Source organism: Pongo abelii, chromosome 4 (genome assembly GCF_028885655.2).
Source record: "Pongo abelii isolate AG06213 chromosome 4, NHGRI_mPonAbe1-v2.0_pri, whole genome shotgun sequence".
Lineage (NCBI taxonomy): Eukaryota > Metazoa > Chordata > Mammalia > Primates > Hominidae > Pongo > Pongo abelii.
The window spans coordinates 61,070,735-61,093,807 of NC_071989.2; the positions used below are offsets into that span (position 1 = coordinate 61,070,735).

General features: G+C 32.6%; 1 long non-coding RNA gene across 1 annotated transcript in view; it reads left to right on the plus strand.

Annotated features, from left to right (window-relative positions):
* LOC112133363 (uncharacterized) overlaps window positions 1-22,807 on the plus strand; it is a 34,900-nt gene extending 12,093 nt beyond the window's left edge. The window contains exon 4 of the long non-coding RNA XR_002915009.2: window positions 22,516-22,807. This is a non-coding gene — a long non-coding RNA (uncharacterized LOC112133363). The remainder of the gene's footprint in view (window positions 1-22,515) is intronic.
* The last annotated feature ends 266 nt before the right edge of the window (window positions 22,808-23,073 follow it).

Genomic DNA, 23,073 nt, shown 5'->3' on the forward strand with positions numbered 1-23,073 from the left:
GCAATGTTTAAATGTTCTTTGCAACTTTTGTGTCATGCCTTTATTATGATTTTAAATTACTCAAATACTTAAAATAGAATTTTAAAGGAACTATTTACAACTTACATGTTAATGTTAATAAATATGTTTATATTCTCAATCCAGAATGTTGCCAGTCAATATATTTCTGAAAAGGATTCTCCTAGGATGAAGCAACCACAAACGTTCCATGCTCAGAATTCCCCTCAAATAACCTTTTGCAGAAAGGCAATTTAGCTGACAGCTTTCAGCTGCCACCATTTTTGATGCATCAAGGTAGTCATCCAGGGCCACATTTACCTTGCACTGCTCTCATCCACTGATTGAATATACTTTGCATATATTATACTTGCAGTAATCTCAAAAAATTAAGGATAGTTATTTAAATGTTTAATATTATATACTATGCACATTTATGAAGAAAGAAATTTGGTGACAGAGAGTTTACCAAAAAATATATAATTTACCATAAAATGTTTACCACAAAACACAAGAAATCATAAATCTTTAAGCTAGATGATCTATAGCTTTTTAAAAAGTTCCAAATTGCTAGGAAAAAATTGTCTTTTGAATTTTCTTAAAGTATTTTTCTCTGAGAATGTCATCTAAAGAGATTGTTCATGAAGGCTGTAACAGAAACTATAATTAATAATATTTATCTCTAAAAAGTAAAGATGGAGAATGAGAAATATTTTCACATTTTATATTCAGTTAATATTTTTATAACAAACTGCATTACCTTTGCATTTAGAAAAAAATTATAAAAGTCAGGCCCTAAAATTTCTGAGTTCTCAATATATTTACTTTTATACTATTGGTTTTATGAAGTAAGTGCCATAGTTATATATTAAAATTATAATCATATAATTACATGATAAACATATATTTATACATAAAATACAAGTAAGAATTAATATGTTCAACATTTCAAATCCCTGTAATTTTCTTGACCAGAAAACTGGCTTAGAAAATCAATTGTATTTCCAAAGTTCATGTGTGTATGTTTTGATACAGCCAGCACTAGAAACCCTGTCTTTTGACTCAGTCAATCTATTAGACTAAAGTCTTTTAATGAATGTATTCTATATGCCATTCTACAGTAGATGCTGGGGATACAACTGTAAGCAAGGCAAATGCTATCGCTGCCTCCATGGGACTTACATTCTATCACAGAAGATAAATGTAATCAAATAATTAGAAGTTTTGAGAAATATGCTTAATAGGTAACAAATGATTTAGAAATATGTAACAGGGGTTCCTAATCTAGTTGGAGGGATTGGGAAAGGCTTTCCTATTGAAGTGTCATTTGGGTTAAAACATGGATGGTTTATTTTTATATTTACTTGTTTTTTTAAACTTGACTATCTTATCCTATGCCATGTAGCAAGTTGTACTAAAGTGGCAATTGCATGCATGTTTCAAGTCATTATTCTCGGTGCCTACTTACCAGGCACTGAAAATTCCCTTTACATCTAGTATTTACTATTGCATTATGCAGGGATTCATGTCTGTCAATATGATTAGCAATATTTCAGCCACAGCACTTATCAACCAAGGAAACACTTTCTCCTGAATACCCTGTGTTTTCATCTGAATTATTTCTGAACTGAACTGGGTCCTTTATATGTAGAATCTCTTTTATCCTTATATAGAAAATTAGTGTTGAAAGGAGATTAAAATATTAGTATTAAAATATCTTAATATGTGGTAATATTAGAGATATAAATTGAGCAATTATTAAATAAATGTGATAAACTTCCTATTGATAGTGATGTATTTAGCTTTCATTGCTGCTATAACAAATTACCCCAAACTTACTGGCTTAAGCACTACAAGTTTTTTTTTTATAGTTTTCCAGGTCAGAAGTTCAACATAGGTCTCACTAAGCTAAGTTCAAGTTGTGCACAGGACTGCCTTTCTTTCTGGAAATCCTGGAGGAGAATCCATTTCCTTTTCATTGCAAATTTATAGAAGCTCCCCACATTCTTTGGCTCATGTCCTACTTCCTCTTTCTGCAAAGCCAGCAACATTATTATATCTCTCCAACCACTCTTCCATAGCCACATCTTCCTCTGACCACAACTGGGAAAGGTTCTTTCCTTTTAAAGACTTAAAATCATTCTACTGAGCCCACCAGATAATCGAGGATAATCCTCTCTTTTTAAGTATTCAATTTAATTACATTAGCCATATCTTTTCTGACATGTAAGGTAACATATTGTCAGGTTCCATGGATTAGGATGTGGATAGCTTTTGTGGGGAGAGGGCAGGCATTATTTTGTCTACTTCAGGTTGAATATTACGCTTAATCTTTCATGTTCAGCTACTTGGTAAAAATAAATGAAAATGTAATTTGTAGAGAAGAGAAAAAACAGATTAAATATTAGTATACCACAAGTATTTTAAATCCTCCCTTTAGAAATATCTTCATTCAAAATTTGTAAAACTTGTCATGAACGTGAAACAGTAAACCTTCAGTAGGCTCCATAAAACATGGTTTGCAAATGGCCAGCCTATTATATTTGAAATTACAGAGTTATGATACAAAACTGATAGCAATAACTTCTCTTTGTGGTAGCAGAAATAAAACTAATACCAGCCGTGTCACATAGTTTTGTACATATCAGAAATCTATAAACATTGCAAATATAAAATAATAATATAATTCTAAATCACATTTTAAAATGCTCTAATGTAGGACTAACAATAATGGGCTGGTCCTACATTGAAAATTGTTAAAATTCACAAGGTTTCTCATTAAGATATTTTTCCTTTGGTTTGTTATCAAGTCATGTCAAAGTGGTGCATGTAAAATACACCAGGCATGGAGACTGGGGAGCAGGAGCAGTTTTCTGATTCTTCCTTTGTTCCTCATGAAGCCGAGCCTGAAGTTAAATGAGGAAAGCAACCTGAATGGAGAGAAAAACTCTCCAAGTCAGAAAGAAAAGATCAAAGCGATCTTTGTCCTCTGTACCTTTAGGTTGGAAAATGAACAATGTCATCACTCAAGGGGGTTCCTAATATCTTTACTTTCCACTTATATCATTGTTAGTTGGTTTCATGTTTGATTTTTCACTGGGCCCATTAAAGGCCTATTATTGTCTGCCATACACATTTTAAAAAATTGGTCCTTAATACAGCCTTTTGGTACCAAGAGGGCACAAATTATTTTTGGAGTGTTTTACTATATTCTAACAAGATCGTTCTTCCTGGGAATAGTAAATGTGACTTCCAAACATAATATACTCCTTTATTCAAAAGCAACAAGTCCTCAGTTGTGGAGACCCAACAAAATTAATTATTTAGCATATTATTTATCTATGCTGGTTGTATTAGAATTATCTAGAGAGATAGAACCAATAGGATATGTATAGAGAGAGAAATAGATCTAGGAGAAAGCATTTATTAGGGGAATTGGCTCATGTTATTATGGAGGCTGAGAAGTTCCATCATAGGCTGTCTGCAAGCTGGAGAACCAGGGAAGCCAGAAGCATGACTCAGTCCAAATTCAAAGGCCTCAGAGTCAGGGAAGCTGATGGTGTTACTTTCAGTCTGAGTGGAAAGTCTGAGAAACTGGGGCTGCTGGTGCAAATTCCGGAGTCCAAAGGCCAGAGAACCTGGAGTTCTAATGTCCAAGAGCAGGGAAGGAAGTATGAGTTGAAAGTCTGAGAAACTGGTACTGCTGGTGTGAGTTCCGGAGTCCAAAGGCCAGAGAAACTGGAGTTCTAATGTCCGAGAGCAGGGGAAGAAGAGTGTCAATTCCAGAAGACAGAGAGATTGTGAATTTGTCTTTCCTCTGTCCTTTTTTTCTATTTGAGTCCTCAGCCAGTTTCATGATGGCCACCCACATTGGGTGAGAGGACATCTTTTTTATTCAGTCCACTGATTCAAATGTCAATCTCTTCTGGAGACACTTACAGACATAACCAGAAGTACTGCTTTACTAATTAACTAGGTATCACTGAATCTAGTCAAGTTGACACAAAATTAATCAACACAGTGGTGCATGTCTAAGGCTAATATCCTTAATGAACACAGAAAAAAAACCCCTCAACAAAATACTAGTAAACCAAATCCAGCAGCACATGAAAAAGCTAACCTACCACAATCAAGTGGGCTTTATCCCTGGGATGCAAGACTGGTTTATGTATGCAAATTAATAAATGTGATTCAACACATAAACAGAACTTAAACCAAAATTCACATGGCCATCTCAATAGATGCAGAAAAGGCTTTCACTAAAATTCAACATCCCTTCATGTTAAAAACCCCCAACAAACCGGACATTTAAGAAACATCTCAAAATAACAAGAGCCATCTATGACAAACTCACAGCCAACAGCATACTGAGTGGGCAAACACTGAAAGCATTCCTGTTGAGAAATGGAACAAGAAAAGGATGCCCACTCTCTCCACTCCTATTCAGCAAAGTACTGAAAGTCCTAGCCAGAACAATTAGGCAAGAGAAAGAAATAAAAATTATCGAAATAGGAAGAGAGGAGGTCAAAATCTCTCTGTTTTCATACACTATGACTCTATACCTAGGAAACCTCATAGTTTCTGCCCAAAATCTCCTATATCTGATAACTTCGGCAAAGTGTTAGGATACAAAAATCACTGTACAAAAATCAGCAGCATTTCTAAACACCAAAAACATCTAAGCGGAGAGCCAAATCAAGAATACAACCCCATTCACAATAGCCACAAAAATAATAAAATCCCTAGGAATACAGTTAAATAGGGAAATGAAAGATCTGTACAATGAGAATCACAAAACATTGCTCAAAGAAACCAGAGATGACACAAACAAATGGAAAAAATATTTCATGCCCACAGATATGAAGAATAAATGTTGTTAAAATGGTCATACTGCCCAACGCAACTTACAGATTCAATGCTATTCCTATCAAATCATCAATGACATTCTTCACAGAATTAGAAAAATATCTTAAAATTCATATGGAACAAAAAAAGCTCAAATAGCCAAGGCGATCTTAAGCAAAAAAAGAAAAGCTGGAGGCATCACATTACCTAACCTCAAAATATACTACAAGACTATAGTAATCCAAACAACATGGTACTGGTACAGAAACAGACACACAGACTAGTGGGACAGAATAGAGAGCCCATACATAAAACCACACACCTGTGACTATTTGATCTTCAAAAAGTGGACAAAAACAAACAATGCGGAAAGAACTCCTTGTTCAATAATTGGTCCTGGGATACCCAGCTAGCCAAATACAGAAGATTAAAGCTGGAAATTTTTCTTACACCATATACAAAAATCAACTCAATGTGGGTTAATTAGACTAAAATCTAAAACCAAAAACTATAAAAACCCTGGAAGATAACTTAGGAAACACTGTTCTGGACATAGGCCCTGGCAAAGATTTCATGACAAAGATGCCAAAAGCAATTGCAACAATAATAAAAAATTGACAAATGGGACCTAAGTAAACTAAAGAGTTTCTGGACAGCCAAATAAACTGTCAACAGAGTCACAGACAACCTACAGAATAGGAAAAAAAATTTGCAAACTATGCAGCTGACAAAGGTCTAATATCTATAAGGAATTTGAACAAAATAACTAGCAAAAACCAAAGAACCTCATACAAATTGTACAAAGAACATGAAAAGATACTTTTTAAAAGAAGACATACACATGGCCAACAAGCATAAAAACATTCTCAACATCACCAATCATTAGAGAAATGCAAATCAAAACCACAATGAGATCCCATCTCACACCTGTCAGAATGGCTATCATTAAAAAGTCAAAAAATGACAGATGCTGGTGAGGTTGCAGAGAAAAGGGAATGCTTATGCATTGCTGATGAAAATGTAAACTAGTTCAGCCATTGTGGAAAGCAATTTGGCAACTTCTCAAAGAACTTAAAACAGAACTACCATTTACCCCAGCAATCCCATTACTGGGTATATAACCAAAGAAGTAGAATTTTTCTACCATAAAAACACATGCATGCTTATGTTAATCACAGCACTACTCATAATTGCAAAGTCCTGAAATCAATCAAGATGCCCACGGATGACAGACTGGTTAAAGAAAATGTGGTACATATACACTGTGGGATACTACACAGCAATAAAAAAAATAGCTCTTGTTCTTTGCAGCAACATGGATGGAACTGGAGGCCATAACCATAAGCAAACTAATACAGGAATAGAAAAACACATATGACATGTTCTCACTTAAAGTGGGAGCTAAACATTGAGTACACATGGACACAAGGAAGGGAACAACAGACACAGGGGCCTAGTTGAGGGTGGAGGTTGGTAGGAGGCTCAGGATCAAAAAACTACTAGGCTTGTTACTTGCATGATGAAATAATCTGTACGCCAAATCCCTGTGAACACAATTTACCTATATAACAAACGTGCACAGGTACCCCTGAACCTAAAATAAAAGTTAAATAACAAACAAACAAAAAAGAAAATAAAAAAGAAAACACTAAATTTCTTCTTCTTTGTACTCATTGATGTGTTGCACAGGTAACAGTGAGATCAACTTTGACTTAGAGGGACCGGCTACATTAGGAATTCCATGCAATTGTGATGAGCTCTGAGTGGAGCAACAAATACAGGGCTTTCCTGCAGGGTCACAGGTGAAGAGCAGTTTGAGGTCTATATGGTTGAGGAGGGAGGTGAAATTGGAAATATGGTTACAATACTCACAGAAATATTAAGATGTCTCCATAGTGTGAAAAACACGTTAAAGTACAAGAGTAATCTATCATCCTAATGTATAAATCAATTACTACTTAAAACAGCAAAGATCAGAAGACTACAAATTTTGGTCATGTGCAAACTGAAAATTTGTAATCTGATAAGCTTACTCTTAGACAAATAATCATTTCCACGTGAAGATAACATTTCGTACTATTCAAGTACAGAAAGCTATACTACCCACACAGTCTTCCTAAATAATCTCGCAGCAAAGTATAGAAAGCAAAAGAAAAAATTAATGAAGAAAATAATAGAAACACAGTAATACTTCAATACTTTATTAGAGCTGTCTTAGTTATTGACAGATCAAGTAGTAAAACAATAAATAAAATTATAATAGATTTAATTAACTTAAATAACATGCTGAAATTTCAGGTATGTGACTTGAATGAAGTGTCCTTCAAGTAGAAAGTATAATTTTGCTGCTAATGCTCATCGTACATTTATAGAAATTGAGCATGTAATAAGCCACAAAAATCAAACAGCAAAATTTACAAGATACTTATGTGGGCACTAGTGACACAAAATTAAGAATTAAGAAGATGAACAAAAATGGCAAGTTATATGAATTTTAAGAGAAAACTTCTCATAGTTAGGTCTACTTTCAAGCATTTTTCATCAAATAAAAAATATACATGAAAACTAATAAGGCCACATAAAGTCAATGAGCTAGATACAAAGTTATCATAAGACACAAATGTGATTTTTTATCAAGTAAAAATACGTGAAAATAAAATAATAATTAAACATCCATCTAAAGAACTTTGAAAGGGAGCAACAAAATAAACCTAAACGAAGCAGGAGTAAAAGATGTATAAATTAAAAAGCAGGTTAAGGACAATACTGCAAATTGATAAATGCACTTTGATATAATTTTTGGTAAAAGGTAAAACATTGTGAAAGACAAAACAACTAATATAATAAAAAACACATTAACAAAGAAAATATAAAAGACAAAAAGTAAAAGAATATACTTACAACATAGAGTGATATAATTTACTTAAAATATGAAAGGGACTTTTTCAATAGATAATTTAATTTTATAATATTTCATTATATTACACTCATTAGTTTAATAAAAATAAAATTATTTTATTTTTGTTTAAAAATTTTGGATATTTTAAGCTTTAATGTTTACATTGGGAATGCCCAACATATGTTTTAATAAAATTAGCCACACCATAAAATAGATGTCAATCTGTGAGACCACCCAAATAGATGCTAAAATGAATTTGAGTAAATTTCATGTATCATTATGATAGAAACTAGATATAGAAGAATATATATATATATATATATATATATATATATACACTTTTTTTATTATACTTCAAGTTCTGGGGTAATATGTGCAGAACGTGCTGTTTTGTTACATAGGTATACATGTGCCATGGTGGTTTGCTGCATCTATCAAACTGTCACCCACATTAGGTATTTCTCCTAATGCTATCCCTCCCCTCACTGCCACCCCCTGACAGGCCCTGCTGTGTGATGCTCTCCTCCCTGTGTCCATGTGTTCTTACTGTTCAGCTCCCAATTATGAGTGAGAACATGTGGTGTTTGGTTTTCTGTTCTTGTTTTAGTTTGCTGAGAATGATGGTTCCAGCTTCATCCTTGTCCCTGCAAAGGACATGAACTCATCCTTTCTTATGGCTGCATAGTATTCCATGGTGTATATGTGCCACATTTTCATTATCCAGTCTATCATTATGGACATTTGGGTTGGTTCCAAGTCTTTGCTATTGTGAATAGTGCTGCAATAGACATACATGTGCATGTGTCTTTATAGTAGAATGATTTATAATCCTTTGGGTATATACTTTTAACATGGTAAATACTATGTTTTAAACTACCAGCCAACATTATCTTTATAAATATGACTTTAGCAACATGCTTACTAAAATCAAATACAGTCATGCATCACTTCATGACAAGGATACAGTCTGAGAAATGTGTCATCATGTGATTTGGCTATTGTGTGAATATCATAGAGTGTATTACACAAGCCTAGATGGTAGAACCTACTACATGCCCAAACTATATGGTACAGCTTATTGATTCTAGGTTACAAACCTGTACAACATGTTACTGTACTGAATACTGTAGGCAGTTGTAATACAATGGTAAGTATTTTAAACATAGAAAAGGTACAGTAAAAATATGACTCAGAAGAGTTTTCAAGGCCAGGCATGGTGGCTCAGGCCTATAATGCCAGCACTTTGGGAGGCCCAGGCAGGCGGATCACCTGAGGTCAGAAGTTCAAGACCAGCTTGGCCAGCATGGTGAAACCCCATCTGTACTAAAAAAATACAAAAAATTAGCCAGGCGTGGTGGCATGGGCCTGTAGTCCCAGCTACTTGGGAGGCTGAGGCAGAAGAATCACCTGAACCTGGGAGGCAGAGGTTACAGTAAGCTGAGATTGTGCCACTGCACTTCAGCCTGGGCGACAGAGTGAGACTCCTTCTCAAAAAAAAAAAAAAAAAAAAAAAAGATTTTAAAAAATGGTATGTCTATGTAGGGCATTTACCATGAATGAAGCTTACAGGACTGTGAGTTTCTCTGGGTGAGTAAGTAAGTGGTGAGTGAATGTGAAGGCCTAGGGCATTACTGTATAGTACTGTAGACTTCATAAATGATATACTTAGGCTACACTAAATTTATAAAAATAGTTTTCTTTCTTCAATATTAAATTAATCAGCTTACTGTAACTTTTTATATTATAAAATTTTTAATTTTTTAACTTTTTAATAATAATACTTAGCTTAAAAAACAAACACATTGGTCAGCTGTACAAATATAATATTTTTCTTTATATCCTAATTATGAAAGTTTTTAACTGCTTCAAAAATTTTTTTTGTTTTACTTTTTAAACGTAAAACAAATGAAGACTTAAACACACAAATTAGCCTAGGCCTACACAGAGTTAATCATCAAGATATGACTAGACAATAGGAATTTTTGGCTTCATTATAATCTTAAGGGATCATCATTGTATATGGGGTCTGTCCTTGACTAAAATGTTTTTATGTGACACATGACTGTATTAGACAATCATGCCTTCTACCACAACTGTAATTAAACATGTTTCTAAGTTTTAGCCACTGCACATTTGTAAGAAAAGTAAAGTATCTGCTAAAAATACATTTATAAATATAATCTGTTTCATTTAGGAATATTATACATTTTATTACATTCAAGACAATCAACTTAAAATTTAAAAGAAAAATTGAGTCTTCAGTAAATTGACTAGCTATATCACTAAAATCCTAAATGAAATAACTTTTCATCACGCTATTAGTTATCTGTAAAAAGTGAAAATGAAGAAAATCACATTCATCTTAGCTATCAAAAATATAAACTAGGGAATATCCTTAATAAAAAATGGCAGATGTGTATAAATAAAATTTAAAACATATTGAATACTGTATATGAAGAAATGCATGTTTTCTCCTCTGAGAAATTAAAAGGCTAATTCTTTAACAAGAAATGTAAACATGAAACACAATATAAAGAAATGCCCAGACATATATACAGATACTTTGACAAACTTATCCTCAGAGTCAAATGAAATGTGGAAAAGACAAAAATAATCAAAGATTTGACAAAAATTACTGAAAAGGGACATTTACTTTCAGATATTATGATGTATTAATACAAAAATCAAAAAATGTACTACAATACACTAAAGACTTAACATAGCCAGATCAATCACACAAAATAGAAAGCTTAGAAACATACCTACAAATATTTAAATGGTTTATAAACGCAATTGTTATCACATTAAATCAACTAAAAATTTGGGGTGGGGGGGAGGGGAGAAAGTTTAAAAATTCAATCAATCAAACAAAAATACCCTAAAAATATTCTGGTGACTATGTAATTTCACAATATGATAATTTTTTTCCCCAAAAGAAGAGATAGCATACAAGCAAATAAGAAATGATTGGTAGGTGAATATTTTACACATAAAGAACTCATAGAAACAAATAAAATATGAACATCCCAGGGAACATTGATCAAATGAGATAAAAATCTAAGTCATAAAATTTGAAACACTTAGGACCAGTTAAACTATAAAATATTTTAAACATTAATAAATTATTAATTAAATGTGAGAGATTATTTTTATCTACCAAAATGATTGTGGAGCTTAATAGTTGAACATATAAGAGTTAAATTGCATATTGTAATTGAGCTTAAATGTTAGCTTCACTTTACTAGTTTGATGATTTTGAGTAAATTATTTTAATTCTCCATGCTTTTGTTTTCTCATCTGGAAAGTTAAGAATGCTATCATACTTCTACTTCACAGGTTTGTTGTGACGATTACATGCTTTTGTGTCTGTTAAACACTTGTTTCAATGCATGGCACTTAGAAAACACTCAAAATTACTAGATTTAACCTACATACCCAAACATAGAGGAAATATATAAATGAGTTCACCTTTGCAATAGAATAGTATGCAAACTTTAAAAAATCATGTTGCCATGGATAAAATAGTCATTATCTCTTGAGAAGTAGAAAATGTTCAAATAGTAAATATAGACTTTTGTTTTGACCTATGACAGTAACTATTATGGGACTAGCTCTCCTACTGAAAAGTATAACATTGATTAACTACATGAGATATCTGCTTCAATATGTTGGACAAAAAAGAACAAGACTATGATCCTCAAGACTCCTCCAGGGAACAATCTCTTGGCCATGTCACAGCAAAGTAGAGTCTAAACACACCTCAAGAGTTTGAAGTAGGTTAATAGGCTGGGCAAGGCTCTAGATGGTAGAGATCTGTGCAGAGAAAAGCATCAGAAAACTTCTGTGAGTCGTTGGCCAAAAGCAGAGCAAAACTACATAAAACTTAACAGAAAGTGTCTCCTATGGGCTTGGGAATAGAATAGCACAGAGATATTACAGATTAAATAATACTAGGAAACTTTGCAGTTCAGGTGCATGCAGTGTGCAGACATTGTTAGGTTAACACACTGTGAAAAATCTGGGCATTCAGCTTAGGAACCAGAAAGGCTATGAATTAAAGAGTAAAAATATGTTCAGGTAAGGCCTAGTCTATTTCTTCTCTAACTAAGTCCAAAATCAAATCCTGGAAAAATCTTTGGGGAAACAGATTCTGGACATCTAGTTCCTCAAGCGAGAGGGAGTTGAGAAAACTTAGATGTCTACAGAATTGCCCTAAAAAAACATAATTAGGCTGCAATCAGTTCAAGATGATCAGTCAGTTGTAGATATGCCGACAACTGCAAAAATATTCCTTCAGATGAAGAAAATAGAACTAGAATTTCTAAACACGTCATTAACAAAGTATAATGTGAAGTAAGCAACACATGGAAAGAAACAGGAAAATGTGACCTAGAATCAAAAATATATATATCATAGCAATATTAAGTAGCAATCAACATTGAGATAGCCCAGACGTTGGATTTAGCAACAAAAGTCTTTAAAGAGGCTATTACAAATATGTTTAAAGAAATAAGGGATAAAATGTTCAGAAAATTAAAGGAATATATGGTCTTAGTGAGGAACAGGGAATATCAGCAAAGATATTGTGTAAAACGACTCAAAAGGAAATTTCAGAACTGAAAATTATAAGACAGAAATGAAAAAACAAATCACTGAAAGTGCTTAACAGGAGATTGAAGAAAGCAGATGGAAGAGTCACTACACTTTACAAAAGATCAATAGAAATACTCCAATCTGAAAAACAGATAAAAGAGATTGAAGAAAAATGAACAGTTAAGATACAAAAAGAGTCAAAACATTAGTTTTTAAAAGTCTCAATAGTGAAAGGAATAAAAACAAACTGAGCTAAACATTTTGAATAAATGATGGCCCAAATTCTTCCCAAATTTGACGAAAATATTTACTGATTGACTCAAGATTTCAGCAAAACCCTAAAACATAAAGTACAAAGAAAACCATACTTAAGCAATTCTTAGTCTAACTGCTAAAAACCATGCTAAAAATGTCACCTAAAATCTTGTAAGTAGAGAAAATATCTTTCAAAATGAGAAAGAAGAAAAACATTTTTTTGATGAACAAATGTTGAGAAAAAAATTGTTATTAGACGGACACTAAATTTGTTACATTTGGACAATGGGCAATGTCAAGTCGGCATTGAGAACTGAGAAGCATGAAGCAGGCAGGTAGACGGGCCAGAAGTGAAGTGTGAAGGAAGATAAGATTTACTCTATATAAATTCTAGGAAGTTAGGGATGCATATGATTAGCTCTGGAGAAACAATTGAAAATTATTTTTAAAAAAGAGGGGAAGGAAGAACACAGTCACAAAAAGGAAAATTAAAATTAAACCCAATGTAAGTAGAAGGAAAGAAATAATTACAAGGTAGGAAGAAATGAAATAGAAAACAGATAATAAATAAAATTAACAAAGCAAAAGCTGATAAAGACCCTAGAAAGACCAATGAAGGGAAAAACAAGAGAAAATATAAATTACCTATATCAAAAATAAATGAGAAAATATCATTAGAGTTCTGACAGGCACAAAAAGAGTAATGAGAAAATGTTATGAACAATTTTTGCAAACAAAGATGAAAAGGCCAAAATCCTTGAGAAGTAGAATTTTCCAAAGCTGATTGGAGAAAAACTAGGAAATTTAACCAAACCTTTAATATTTATTAAAACAATACACTTAATAATACAAAATCTTCCCATAAAAACTCTAGACTAAGCTAACTTCACCAGAGAATTCTATTTAAGAAGAAAATCAAAATCAAAAGTAATTTTATGATTCTGCCATATCCTTGATACCAAAATCTGGCAAAGCAAAACACGAAAAAGAAATAGAGACAAATATTTCTAATAATCCTAGAAACAAAGTCCTTAAGAAAGCATAAGCAAATGGAATCCAGCATAGATAGAAAACTATCGTGGATCATAAGCAAGTAAGACTTATTCTACAAAAGTTTGTTTAGCATTTAAGATCAATCAATATACTCCATCACATATATTGAAGAATGTGTTCATTTCAAAAGACGCATGAAAATTATTTGACAGATTTGAACACTTATTTATAACTCAGCAAATCAAAAAAAGAAGAGTTTTTTTTTTCAAACCGATAAAAAGAATCTGTGAAAACTACATAATTAATAATGAAATTATAAATCTTGCCCCAGTAGTTGGGAACAAGGCAAGGATGTTTGTTCACATTTCCATTACATATTGTACTGAAGGTTTAAACTATTGCAATAAAGAAAAATAAAAAAGTAAATATAGAACTGCCCTATATTCCTGCAATCTCCTTCCTGAGTACATATCCAGAGGAAAGGAGATCAGTATATCGAAGCAGTGTCTACACTATTCACAATAGCCAAGATATGGAATCAACCCAAGTGTCTATACACAGGTGAATGGATAAAGAAAACATGTTATATTTACACAATGGAATACTATTATTCCATACAAGAATAAAATTATATCCTTCTTGGCAACATGGATGAGCTTGGCAGGCAGTATGCTAAGTGAAATAAACTAGGCACAGAAAGGTAAATACCACATGTTCACCACATGTTCTCATTCATACGTGGAAGCTAAAAAGTTGATCTCATGGAAGTAGAGAGTAGACTAGCGGTTACTAGAGGCAGGGAAAGCGATGGAGGAGGGAAAGATGAAGTATGGTTAACAGATAATAAAGTACAGTAAGATAGGAGGAATAAGTTCTAATCTTCTGTGGCACTAAAGAGTAATTATAATTAAAAATTTATTGTATATTTTCAAATAGAAGAGCAGATTTTGAATGTTCCCAACACAAATAAATGATAAAAGTTTGAGGTGATGTATATGCTAATCAGCCTGATTTGATCATTGCATATTATATGTATGTTTCTAACTATCACACTGTACCCTATAAATATGTATAAATATTGTGTGTCGTTGAAAAATAATGATAAAAGCAAACAATTAAAGTTTGAAAAACTAGCATTCTAATTTGTCCCTATTTGTAGATAACATGATTGTCTATGTTGAAAATCTTAAGGAATCTATTTAAAAAACTACTAAATTTAATAAGGGTATTTGGCAATGTCAATGGATATAAGCTCAATATACAAAAATCAATTGCATTTCTATATCTTGAAAACTTTGAAGATAAATTTTAAAATTTACTGTAGTTTTAAGAATATTAAGTAGGAATTAATATAAAAATTTATGTGCAAACATCTATACTAAAAAATAGAAAATATTGGTAGGAGAAATAAAGAAGATCTAAATAAATGGAGGAATACATTGTGTTCATGGATTAGAAAAACCCCATATTACTAAAGTACAAATTTTCTGGAAATTGATAAGCAAAATAAAATAAATCTCAACCAAGTTCCCATGTTGCTTTTTAAAATTTTCTAAATTGTGGGGTAGTGGGAGGGGGAGAGATAGCATTAGGAGAAATATATAATGTAAATGACAAGTTAATAGGGTGCAGCACACCAACATAGCACATGTATACATATGTAACAAACCTTCACGTTGTGCACATGTACTCTAGAACTTAAAGTATAATAAAAAAAAATAAAATTTTCTAAATTGACATGCGTATTCTGAAACATATATAGACATTCAAAAGACAGCAAATAACCAACTATTTAAAAAAATACAAACAGACAGATCAGTAGGACAGAGTAGAGAATCCAAGGGATATGACATGTTGTCAATTAATTTTTGTTGAAGGGACATATCAAAATCAATGAGGAAAGTCTTCTTCACAAATTGTACTGGAACAACTAGATATTAGTATGAAATAAAATGATGAACCTTAGCCCCTCCCTCACATCATATGCAAAAGTAAATAGTTTTGAAATAAATCATATAACTAAATATAAAGCAGAAAGTACAAAGTTTCTAGAGGAAAACATAGGAGAAAATCTGCACAACCATGAGGTAGAAGAACATTTCTTAGAAAACAAAAAGAACTAATAATCAAAAAAATGGAAACTTTTGTATATCATCAAAATTAAAACCTTTGCTCTTCAATAGACACTATTAAGATGAAATGATAAGCCACAAATTGAAAAAAAGTATATATTCTGAAAGAATAACTTCCTTCTAGAATATATGTATAGTACTTAAAATTAATCAGATAATGCAATAAAAATTGGCAAAAGACTTTACAAAGTGCTTTACAAAAGAATCAATGTCCAATAAACACAAAAAATACTCCGCTGGTTCCCAGCAAGATGCATATTAACAACATACATGTGCCAGAATAGCTAAAATTTAGAAGATAAAATATACCAAGTCTTGGCTCAATGCAAATGTTTTTCAACAGGTGAATGGATAAACAACTGTGTTCTATTCATATAATAGAATACTAATTAACAATAAAAAGAACAAACTATTGATAAACACATCAATATGAATAAGTCTCAAAATATTATGATAAGCTAAAATAGCCAGACGTAGAAGAGTCTATATTGTATAATTTCATTTATATAAACTCTAGAAAAGGCAAACATACTTTCTAGTGACGGAAATCAGTGGTTGTCTTGGGTAGAACCTGGGAGTGGGTGTTAACTTAAAAATGACAGAAGGGGGCTTCCTGAAACTACATAAATGTTCTAGATATTGATTGGAATGATGATTATATAAGGGTATAGAATTTTCAATATTCATCAATCTACTAACTTAAATGGGTGCATTTTAAACATTTCATATATATGTCATAATCCCCGTTTTTACAAAAAACTTACACTTTTTAAGTGTAAAATTTTACACTTACAAGTGTAAAATTAAGCTGAGAATTCATTCACTAAAAACGAACATTTATTATAATTCACAGTATTCTTATAGATAATTTTGATTCTGCTAGATTTCAGGGGATTTTTTTCCCAATTTCCTCTACTGAATCTGTATCTCCATTAGATAAAAATAACTGTTATCAATAAATTCAAAACAGAATATATTCATTTATTTAAAGAGGACATGTTCCAAAAAATTTAGGTAATTAGGCATATCTCAATTGCTTGGTAGATTTTGCTTAGTATGAAAGAAAACTTGCTTGAAAAATCATCTGAAATTTCTAAAGACACTAATTCGAGACTTTTGAAGAAGTTATTCACGATGTTTGAAAAGGATGTTTGCCATAAAAATGGAATAGAAAAATAATTTTACAGAAATAAACAGTTATTGATCATTGATGGACTTCTGGATATTGAAAATGGAGAGCAACTTCAAATAATTTGGGATTTGCAAGTATGATTACAGAAGAGTACTAATACCATAACAACAACCTGAAAAGTGGTCTGACTTATGGCAAAGTGGTCGATTAGGGGATTGACTACCAGATAGAGTTATATTAACATATCATAGATACTTAATACATACTTATTTAAATAATATGTGCTGAAGTAGAGTAGAAAAATAGTTCACATATGATAGAGTCTAAAACTGAGACTAAGAGACATACTGACTTGCTCATGGTCATTGAACAGTGAGTTTTTATGACAATATGCTTTTTCACAATAACCTTCTATAATGTAAGATTTATGAGGGTGGAGACTGTGATATTTACCTAGTATGTGGAAGAGTATCTGGGGTTTAGGCCTGCTATAAGTATATATTAAATGAATGAATACATAATGCTAGTGAACTCCCATCAAATATTTCACCAAATCATCACACATATTAAACATTATATTAAAACAATAATAAGATATAATAACACACTGGAAAATATCAGTTGTTGAGGTTTTTAAGGCAGAATGATTGCCCTTCAGAAGGAAGAGAACGTCGGAAATTTCACTTTACCCTAGTATCATACCGCCCTACTCTGACCCCCTGCACTATTCCTGCACTTTCCACTTCTTTTCACTTTGTCCTAATCTCTAGATATCCAAGGAATAATAGATCTGGTGGGGATTTAAGCCTACATAGCAGTCACTTTCCCTGTTGGAAGCAGAGTTGGCTTTTCTTTTTCATTTCTATAGAGCATTTATTTTTATTTCGTATTTAAAGAGAAATTCTGGTCTTTACATGTCACACCAACCTTCTAGTGTACATGGAAGCAAATCCCTAAAATAAGAAATGATTTTTCATGAAAGGTGAGATGGATTTTCATCTTCAGTTATTCTCATACATCTCTCAATGTCAGTTCTCTGGGAGGTGTTAGTTCCATTTTCAACATATACACGGCATCAACATAGTGTCAAAAAGTGTCTTTGTCACAGCTTGTATCCCAATGGAGCTATTAATTTCATTTGAAATCATGTTCCCTTTGTGATATAAGCAGATTATAAAGAAATTTATTGGAAAAATTATTTTTATTATTTTAATATCTTGCCTATGTTCATTTAAGGGCCATGATCCAACATGTTCTCTTTTAATACACCAGCTAGACAAATGATTTATAATTCTTTTGGATGCAAAAATCTAAGAAATATTTAAAAATCATGAACACCCACTTCAGGACTGATACTGCATAAGGTTACCCTAATTTTCATGTGAAGTCCAAGTGTTGTAAAAATTATGGCTCATTATGTTGTCAGAGAGAGACCTGTATTCAGTAACTATTTCCAACTCAAGACAGACTGTGTTATTGCCAACAGGCTTTTCAATAACCTGTGACAATCCAGCTTGCAGAGGTTAGAATTTAGCCACGACACTGTCATCATTTTGTCTCAGTTCCTAAATTATCCAGCTTTTTTTTTTTTTCACAGATCTCAAATAAATCCCTTATTCTTGTTATTCTTTAAGGGTTCTCCTCTTAGTTCTCGGCATAATAAACATGTTTTTCTAATGATTACATTCTTCAAATTACCTATGGCTTTCATCTAGCAAAGAATATGAAGGGAGGAAACAGAAGAAGAGGTAAGAATCCAAATGGAATACACTGTTTTTAACTTAGCTTCTATGAAGGAGCAATAAGATCTTTCATTTAAGGCATCTCATTCATCTCCTTGGCTGTGCACCTTGTCCATTTACAGCCACCTCCTATGACCTTGTTTACTCTGGAGCCTGCTCTTTCATATGGCTAAGCAGGCACTAGTGAATAACTGCGTGACAGTCACCAATTCATATGCTTCTGGTAAAAGCATCCTGTTTTGGAAATACAGATAAAATGGCTGAGTGATAAATAGTGTTTCTGATCTGACACACAAGACTTGAAATATAAGACTTCAATTTAAGCTTACAGGTAAAATTGCTTAGTTTAAAACTATTCCTCTTCTCCAATGTGAAAATGCAATTCCATAAAAGTTTAAGGGTGATGATCCATTTTTGTATGTAGAGAAGTTTTAAAAAAGCAACTAAAATTGTGTCAATTATTTGGATTACAATGCAGTTTACTTGTTTCCAATCCTAAAAAGGGCACTCAAAGAAGAAAAAAAGAACAAAGATGAGTGTTTCCCTTCATTTACCCCTGCTCTCTGATACAAATATTTTATGTTTTGGGATCTAAAGAGGTCTCTTGAGTTGGGTTAATTGAGATGTGAGAAAATGTATAAAAAGGTAACTACAGTCCTTCAAATGAAATAAGCCATGAAATCAACATCCTTATCATTAAAACTTTAATCACATTGAATTTATAACAATAATTATGAGAGTAATGGTGTCAATGGAGTAGGAGTAGGAGATAGAGAAGTAGTGGCTGTAGTGTGAACATTATTTTATAACTTGATAATATCATTTTTGTATTTGCTATTCACTTTTCAGTATAAATGTAGGGGGAATAAACTTTTCCTTAAAATTTGTCTTGTCTAAAGTGTCATAGTAACTACTATATGAATATATGCATGTACATGTGCATACAACGAGTTAGTGAAATATTTACCTATATACATATACCTAAATACACATATATGTATACATACATACAATACATCCACATGTATGTTTAATCCATTTCGATTTAGGCTTAAAAATAGTGTTTTTGTTTGAAAAGGGCTCCCATCAATCTGGGGATAAAAGAGGAATGAGTTTGATTTATTGAATGCTGCATGCATAAATGAAAGAAATAGAGAAGGTCCAGCCAAAATCTTCTAATGGCAAAGACTGATGATCAGATCTGGCAGAATTTGCTTTTTCTTTGCTTCAGGAATCCACATTGTTGTTTACTGATCAAAATGAGGAGGAATGTTGGGGTAATTAAAGTTAATTTACTGGCTCATAAACTTTAACACATTTGATGATGTGTAAGGCCCTAACTAGCACAAAAACCAAGTCAGAAATTATTTTAGGCAAAAAGCACTTCACACATTTGTAAGCAGCTTTGATCAATAAAACAACAACCTCATATATACATATATAACCCATTAAAATCTGACATATTTTAGTTTCCTGTATACTTATTTCTATTACGTCTGGTTGTAACCTTCTGAATACAGTTATACTGTGTTCTTACTTCAAAAATGCCATGAGAACTTAATAGTTTGTATATAAAATTAGCCTGAAAAATACCAAGCCCGCTATGAAAGCTCTAAACTTTCAGTATTAACGATTCAACTTTTGGCATTAGGTTTTGATCCTTATTAAATCTTACTGTGCTTAGGAGAGATGACATTTATCAGTCATTTATACTTACCATGAATTAGTTTATCATGCTCTGTCCCAAGAATCTACAAAGAAGGAGACAGGAGAGCAAAAGCACACCATAATGCATAATGTCAGGGGTATTAAAAACTGCCATAGGGCAGGGGAAAGGAAATTGGAAATTAACTGTTTTTTTTTTTTCACAATTTTTGCTGTTATTTAGTCCACACTGCAATGCAAGGAAGGACCCTGATTTACTCTTTAAACTAGAAAAACCAGCTTTATTTTCTGAGGCATTTAGAAGATATTGACAATGTCTGGTTGACACTTTGGTGCTTTTCTTTGACATTTGTCTCTGTTAAGCTTGAGAAAGGTATCATTATCGTCAATGCTCTCCCCCACTCTCAATACCTATCCCCCTTTCTATAAATCCTGATAAAATAAAAAGATTTTTACTTGGTGTTTTCTTGATTCTGGATTCTTTCAGAATAGGATGTAGAGTGAAAGTCTTATTCTTGTAAGAGTGTTTGTTTATGGTGCTATTTATTTAATTAATTATTCATATGCCAGATAATGGAGGATCAACTGGTAGAGCTGAGGTCAAATCGAAATATACCATAAATGTGTGATTTTAGAGCAGAAGACAGCTCCACAGATATGGGTTGGTTGTCACTGACTACGGAACTGTCATCCCCATCATAGTTAGGCCTATTAAATGGCATGACTCTTTAGCAGGGCATGTCAAGTCAGTGAAGAATAATAAAGACTAAGCTACATGCATGCTAATCTGGAAAGTATTATGAAACTGCTTTGCAGCCAAGGATTCTAGTTTGAGATATGACAGTGTCGTCCAGTTTGTTATTATGACAAAAGAAAAAGGAGAATTGTTTACAAAATTGCAGGCCTTATATAGAAATGTCTGCCTTTTTACTCTTTGGTTTATTATTAAATATGAATAAAAAACAGTAGGATTTAAGAATAGACATGAAAATTTTCTCCAGAGTGGGAATAAAAATGAATACTAAGAATATATCTGAAAGATATATCCAGCCTAGTTCAAGATGTGAAGAAAAATGAGATTCCAAAATCAGGGTTGTATAAAACTGAGCAAGAAACAATAGAAGTCGGCAATTGCAAAGCAAATGTGCAGGAACAAATATAACAAGTTAGCAATTCTCCTTGCCTGTTAGGAGTAGAGACCATTTATTTCTCTCCAGAGGGAAATTGAACATTTTTAAAGCCATAATTAATATTTATGTGTTTTAATTTGTGAAGTTTTTTTTTTAATAGAAATGGTTGTGTTCTTAGGAACTTTGCAGTCTGATTATAACAGACAGATTTATAACATTGTCTTACTTGTACAGGTAAGTGTTCAAAATAGATTCAGAGGCAAAAATCTAATAATATTCAGAGAAGGAATGCAAATTCCACCCAGATTCTGTAATGTCAGACCAGTTGGAAAACACCTGTGTTTCGCCCATATTGGGGCAGTGTTGCTCACTGAGATCATATGAATGTAAAGAATTTGGCAAGTCAACCAAATCTTTTTCCTTAAAGTTATACATTTTATTGCTAATTCTCAGGAATTAATATAGTTAACTGTATTGTGTACAATGACTTTTGATAGGTCACATTTTCCCTAGAAAATTTATCATTTACCCTTAATAATTTTGACTTACCTCATTTTGTAAGGAAATAGTCCATTAAAAACTTGTATGTTATTTTTTAAATTAGCGTCTTATGATTCTTAGATTTTGAGCCAGGTCTTGGACAACTAATCAAGTGACTTTGATCAAAATCTTTGGAAAATGTAATGTTTTAAGGACAAGTTTAATTGAATCACAGTTTGAAGTGGTAGCAAAGTGAGTTTGCCCTTTGTCATAACGTACCTAGGAATCCTGATCTATATTCCTGATTGCTATTGATTTTTCTAGATTTCATTATAAAATCAATAACTGTTGCACAGGGTAAAATAGTTTACAAGGGTTGCAACATACTGTGGACTTCTGAAAACATACTGAGCTCGGTGAAGCCACCCAGGCAGCCAATTAGGAGAAAACATCTATTAGGTAAAAACAGGGCAGTCCCATTGACTGCTATTGATTTTCTTAGCCCTGTGAAAAGACAATCAATTAGATAAAGAAGGCTAATGTTACAGCTGCAATTTAATAACCCCTAAAAAAAGAAGGAGGGCTATTGATTCCTGACATGGAATGTTGAGGCTTATTGAAATATACTGAACTTCACCTGTCTTTTAATCAGGCCTGTGGAGAAGAGAGGAAGCCTGCCATTGTAGCCTTGTGGTATAGAATCCCAGTTGTTAAAGAGCTTTGGTGATTCCAGTCCTAAGAGATGCAAATGAAACAGAACTTTAGAAGAAACACAGGCCCAGATTGAATACGAAATCATGGAAGCTATTGACAGAAACTGTCTTGGTGAAGGTTGTTTCTTTCTCTATACAGAGCTCACCAGAGTACCACCTGTCATTTTCAAAAGCAAAGTCAGTTTTGCCAACCAGCCGTGAATGACAAATAAAGCTTTATATGAAACACAAGGACATATTATGCGCTATTGTGAGTTCTGCTAAGTGCTAATTTATCTGGCTTGTTCTCTTCAGCAAACACAGGCACAGACACATGAAATAATCTACCTAATTATGTAGCTATTTAGGAGAAAAACAAAGCAAGGTGTTTTTGTGTGTTGCAGAAGGTACATGATACAAGAAAGGTTTTCACAAGCCCTAACATAGCTAATGAAAATAAATGAAATGCTGTAAGCTGCAACAATTTTAGAACAAATAAACTTTTGCTAGTTTTGGAT